Source organism: Chroicocephalus ridibundus, chromosome 29 (genome assembly GCF_963924245.1).
Source record: "Chroicocephalus ridibundus chromosome 29, bChrRid1.1, whole genome shotgun sequence".
Lineage (NCBI taxonomy): Eukaryota > Metazoa > Chordata > Aves > Charadriiformes > Laridae > Chroicocephalus > Chroicocephalus ridibundus.
The window spans coordinates 1,066,373-1,072,364 of record NC_086312.1 but is presented as its reverse complement, the minus strand read 5'-3'; positions in this window follow the sequence as shown (position 1 = coordinate 1,072,364).

Here is a 5,992-nt window from a genome sequence, read left to right as displayed (position 1 = left end):
AAATAGAGAGAAACGGAGAGAAATAGAGAGAAATGGAGAGAAATAGAGAGAAATAGAGAGAAACGGAGAGAAACGGAGAGAAATGGAGAGAAACGGAGAGAAATAGAGAGAAATAGAGAGAAATAGAGAGAAACGGGGAGAAATAGAGAGAAATAGAGAGAATAGAGAGAGAAATAGAGAGAAATGGAGAGAAACGGAGAGAAATAGAGAGAAATGGAGAGAAACGGAGAGAAATAGAGAGGAAAATAGAGAGAAATAGAGAGAAATAGAGAGAAACGGGTGAGAAATAGAGAGAAATAGAGAGAAACGGAGAGAAACGGAGAGAAATGGAGAGAAATAGAGAGAAATAGAGAGAAATAGAGAGAAACGCAGAGAAACGGAGAGAAACGGAGAGAAACGGAGAGAAATGGAGAGAAACGGAGAGAAATGGAGAGAAATAGAGAGAAATAGAGAGAAATGGAGAGAAACGGAGAGAAATAGAGAGAAATGGAGAGAAATGGAGAGAAATGGAGAGAAATGGAGAGAAATAGAGAGAAATAGAGAGAAACGGAGAGAAATAGAGAGAAATGGAGAGAAATGGAGAGAAATGGAGAGAAACGGAGAGAAACGCAGAGAAATAGAGAGAAATAGAGAGAAATAGAGAGAAATGGAGAGAAATGGAGAGAAACGCAGAGAAATAGAGAGAAATAGAGAGAAATAGAGAGAAACGGAGAGAAATGGAGAGAAATGGAGAGAAATGGAGAGAAACGGAGAGAAATGGAGAGAAATAGAGAGAAATAGAGAGAAACGGAGAGAAATAGAGAGAAATGGAGAGAAATGGAGAGAAATGGAGAGAAATGGAGAGAAATAGAGAGAAATAGAGAGAAACGCAGAGAAATAGAGAGAAATAGAGAGAAATAGAGAGAAACGGAGAGAAACGCAGAGAAACAGAGAGAAATGGAGAGAAACGGAGAGAAACGAGAGAAATGGAGAGAAATAGAGAGAAATGGAGAGAAATGGGGAGAAATGGAGAGAAACGGAGAGAAATAGAGAGAAATGGGAGAGAAATGGAGAGAAATAGAGAGAAATGGAGAGAAATGGAGAGAAACGCAGAGAAATAGAGAGAAATGGAGAGAAATAGAGAGAAATGGAGAGAAATAGAGAGAAATGGAGAGAAACGCAGAGAAATAGAGAGAAATAGAGAGAAATAGAGAGAAATGGAGAGAAATAGAGAAATAGAGAGAAACGCAGAGAAACGGAGAGAAATGGAGAGAAATAGAGAGAAATAGAGAGAAACAGAGAGAAATGCAGAGAAATGGAGAGAAACGCAGAGAAATAGAGAGAAACAGAGAGAAATAGAGAGAAATAGAGAGAAATGGAGAGAAATGCAGAGAAATGCAGAGAAATGGAGAGAAATAGAGAGAAAAAGAGAGAAAAAGAGAGAAATAGAGAGAAACGCAGAGAAACGGAGAGAAACGGAGAGAAATGGAGAGAAATAGAGAGAAATAAAGAGAAATAAAGAGAAATAAAGAGAAATAAAGAGAAAGAGAGAGAAAGAGAGAGAAATAGAGAGAAAGAGAGGCCGAGTGCGGGCGGTCTGTACGGGAATCCCTGTAACTATATCTAAAATAAGGGCTGGGGGGGGGGGGGTGTCTCCGGTAAAAGGCGCGTAACGTGCGTAACGTCCGCGAGAGAGACGAGGGACGGGGAACAGGGAAGGACGAGGCGCAACCGGGGCGACGCGACGCGTGTTTGGGGCCATCGACTCTCCCTCCCTACGGGCGCCCCGAAACCAGACCCCTTCGCGTGCGTCTCGTTCCGCCTTTGCCCCCCCCGCGGGGCACGGGGGCTCCCGACACGCCGCGTGTCCCGTGTCCCATGTCCCCCCCCCCCCATCCCCGCGGAAAGGGGCCGTCGGGCGCTTCCCGAAGCGGTTTCGCTGCCGTGGAGCTACGAATCGCTGCGGGGGGCGCGTGCGGTTTTGTGTCCGGCGCTGGGCGGGTGACGCGCGTGGGTGCGTTGTGGGATTTCGGGATGTAGAGAGATGGGATGGGATGGGATAGGGATGGGACAGGGGTGGGATGGGGATGGGAATGGGACGGGGATGGGATGGGATGGGGGTGGGAATTGGGATGGGGATGGGACAGGGATGGGGTGGGAATGGGATGGGATGGGAAAGGGGATGGGGATGGGAATGGGATGGGAAGGGGATGGGGATGGGATGGGGATAGGGATAGGAACGGGATGGGACGGGGATGGGATGGGATGGGGGTGGGAATTGGGATGGGGATGGGACAGGGATGGGGTGGGAATGGGATGGGATGGGGATAGGAATGGGATGGGAATGGGATGAGGATAGGGATAGGAACGGGATGGGACGGGATGGGATAGGATGGGATGGGGGTGGGAATTGGGATGGGGTCAGGATGGGATGGGGATGGGACAGGGATGGGGTGGGAATGGGATGGGATGGGGATAGGAATGGGATGGGGATGGGGATGGGACGGGGGATGGGAATGGGGTGGGAATGGAATGGGAATGGGATAGAGTGGGATGGAATGGGATGGAGATAGGGATAGGAATGGGATGGGGTGGGAATGGGATGGGGTGGGGATGGGATGGGATGGGACGGGGGTGGGAATGGGGGTGGGAATGGGAATGGAATGGGGTGGGAATGGCATGGATGGGGATAGGACAGGGATGGATGGGGATGGAATGGGATGGGACAGGGGTGGGAATTGGCATGGGGATGGGGTTGGGATGGGATGAGGAATGGGATGGGGATAGGAAGGTGGGAATGGGAATGGGACAGGGGTGGGGAATGGGATGGGATGGGTCGGGATGGGATGCGGATGGGATGGGATGGGGATGGGACGGGAATGGGGATGGGACAGGGATGGGATGGGGATGGAATGGGGTGGGAATGGGATAGGATGGGGATGGATTGGGGATGGGGATGGGATGGGGATGGGATGGGATGGGGATGGGATGGGAGGGGACGGCGCGGGACTCACGGCAGGCCTGGGGCGTCTCGTCGGAGCCGTCGCGGCACTCGGGGTGCCCGTCGCACGCCCAGGCGCCGGGGATGCAGGACCCGTCCCCGCAGCGGAACTCGCTCGGGCCGCACGGCCCGGAGCCTGCGGCAGCCACCGTCACCGCAACGGCCCCCCCGGGACCCCCCCGGCGCCCCGACCCACGCTGGAGACCCCCGACCTTCATCGGAGCCCCCCGACCCACGCCGGAGCCCCCCAACCTGCAGCGGGGCCCCCCAACCTGCACCAGAGCCCCCCGACCCCACACCGGAGCCCCCCAACCTTCATCGGAGCCCCCCATTCCGGAGTCCCCCAACCCACACTGGAGCCCCCCAACCCTCACCAGGGACCCCCGACCCTCACCAGGGACCCCCGACATGCACCAGAGCCCCCCCAAACCTTCACTGGAGCCCCCCAACCTTCATTGGAGCCCCCCAACCCTCACCAGAGCCCCCCCAAACCTTCACCGGAGCCCCCCAACCTGCACCGGAGCCCCCCCCCCAACCCTCACCAGGACCCCCTACCCTTCACTGGAGCCCCCCAACCTTCATTGGAGCCCCCCAACCCCCACCAGAGCCCCCCCCCACCATCACCACACCCCCCCCAGCAGCCGCCGGCAGCACTTTCATGGCAAACCGCCCCCCTCCCCCCCCCCTAAAGTTTGGGGCTGTGTCACAGCGAGACCCCCCCCAGGACCCCCCCCCCCCCCCCCCCCCGATGGCCGGCACCGGGGGGGGATGTTGGGGGGCATCACCGGCACCGTGGGACTTTGCTGTGGGGGGGTTGGGTGGGGGGGTCCCAGGCCCGTTCTTGGGGGTCTGTCCTGCCCCTGGGGGGGGGGGGGGTTGGTCCTGGGGGTCCTGTCCCGGGGGGGGGGTCTAAGCTCATTCCCGGGGGGGGCCTGTCCTGAGCCGGGGGGGGGGGGAGGAGGGGATCTCAGTCCCAGGGGGGTCCAAGCCCATCCCGGGGGGGTCTGTCCCGGGGATCAGTCCCTTCCTGGGGGGTCCCAGGACCATTGTTGGGGGGGGTCTGTCCTGTCCCTGGGGGTCCCACCCCATCACTGGTGGGGGCGGGGGGGGGATCGGGCCGAGCCCCTTCCCGGGGGTCCGTCCCGTCCCGGGGGGGGGGGCTCAGTCCCGGGGATCGGGCCCTTCCCTGGGGGGGTCCGAGCCCTTTCCCGGGGGTCCCGTTTCCGGGGCGGGGGGGGGTCCCAGGCCTGTTCCCGGGGGAGGGTCCCGTTCCCGGATCGGGCCCCCGAAAGGGCGTGTCGGCGCCGCGCCCTCCTCGCGCGCCGCGTTCCCATTGGCCGCCGGGGCGTGTCCCCGTCGGGTGGCCAGTCCGCCCGACAGCCAATGGGAAGCGCGTCCGCCGCGGGGCGGGGAGGGGCGAAGGCGGCGATTGGTCGCTGGGGGATGCGAGGGGGCGGGGCCTTCTCGAGTTTCTCCCCGCCCGCCGGCCCCTCCCCTCCGCGCGGCGGCGGGACCCCGGCCCGGGGCGGGGGGGGAGAACCCGGTTTGGGGGGGGCCGGTGCCCGGTGGGGGCAAAGCCCGGTTTGGGGGGTCGGTGCCAGTGGCGGGAGGGGGTCAGGGTCCGGTTTGGGGGGGGTCAGTGCCCGGTGTGTGTGTGTGGGGGTGTCAGAGCCCGGTTTTAGGGGGGTCGGTGCCCGGTTTTGTGGGGTTCGGTGCCCGGTGGGGGGGGGGGGGGCGTAGCAAGCCCCGGTTTGGGGGTTCAAGCCCCGGTTTGGGGGGTCAGAGTCCGGTTTAGGGAGGGTCGGTGCCCGGTTTGGGGGGGGTCGGTGCCCGGTTTGGGGGTAGCCGGCCACGTGGGGGGGGGGGGGGGGGGGGGGCACCCCGGTGGGGCCCGATCCCCTCCGGTGCCTCCCGGTGCCTCCCGCTCCCGCCTCGGTGGGGGGATCCCCGGTCCCCACGTGCTGCGGCGTCGCCCCCCCCGCCCCCCGCTCCCCCCCGGTGCCCCGTCCCGGTGCGCCCCCCCCCCCCCCCCCCCCCCCCGGTCCCGGTGCCCCCTTACCGGCCCCCGGTGCCCCCATGGTCGCCAGCAGCAGCAGCAGCACCGGCCACATCCCGGTGTCGCGGAGGCTCCGCCCCGCCGGGCCCGGGCGGCTCCGGCCGCATTTGAAGGGGCCGCGCCGGGGGCGGGGTTTGGCGTGGGGTGATGGGGCTCGGCCGCCGCGTCACCGGGGGCGTGGCTACCGGCGTGGCTACCGGCACCGGCAGCGGCGAGGCCACCGGCACCGGTGTCACAGCACCGGGAGAGCGGGCACCGCCAACGGACGTGGCCACCGGCACCGGCACGGACACCGGCAACGGTGTCACAGCGCTGGGGCTGGCACGGCCGCCGGCGTGGCTACCAGCACCGGGAGCGGCGAGGCCACCGGCACCGGTGTCACAGCACCGGGAGAGCGGGCACTGGCAACGGATGTGGCCACCGGCACCGGCACGGACACCGGCAACGGTGTCACAGCGCTGGGGCTGGCACGGCCGCCGGTGTGGCTACCAGCACCGGGAGCGCCATGGCCACCGGCACCAGTATCACAGCACCGGGAGGGCGGGCACCGGGGCTGGCATGGCCACCGGCGTGGCTACCAGCACCGGGAGCGCCACAGCCACTGGTGTCACAGCACTGGGGCTGGCATGGCCACCGGCGTGGCTACCAGCACCGGGAGCGCCACAGCCACTGGTGTCACAGCACTGGGGCTGGCATGGCCACTAGTGTGGCTACCAGCACTGGGAGCGCCATGGCCACCGGCACCAGTGTCACAGCACCAGGAGGGTGGGCACCGGCACCAACATGGCCACTGGTGTGGCTACCAGCACCGGGAGCGGCACGGCCACCGGTGTCACAGCACCAGGGCTGGCACGGCCACTGGTGTGGCTACCAACAGCAGTAGCGCCATGGCCACCAGCACTGGAGTCACAGCACCAGGGCCAGCGCGGCCTCCAGCGTGGCTACCACCACTGGGG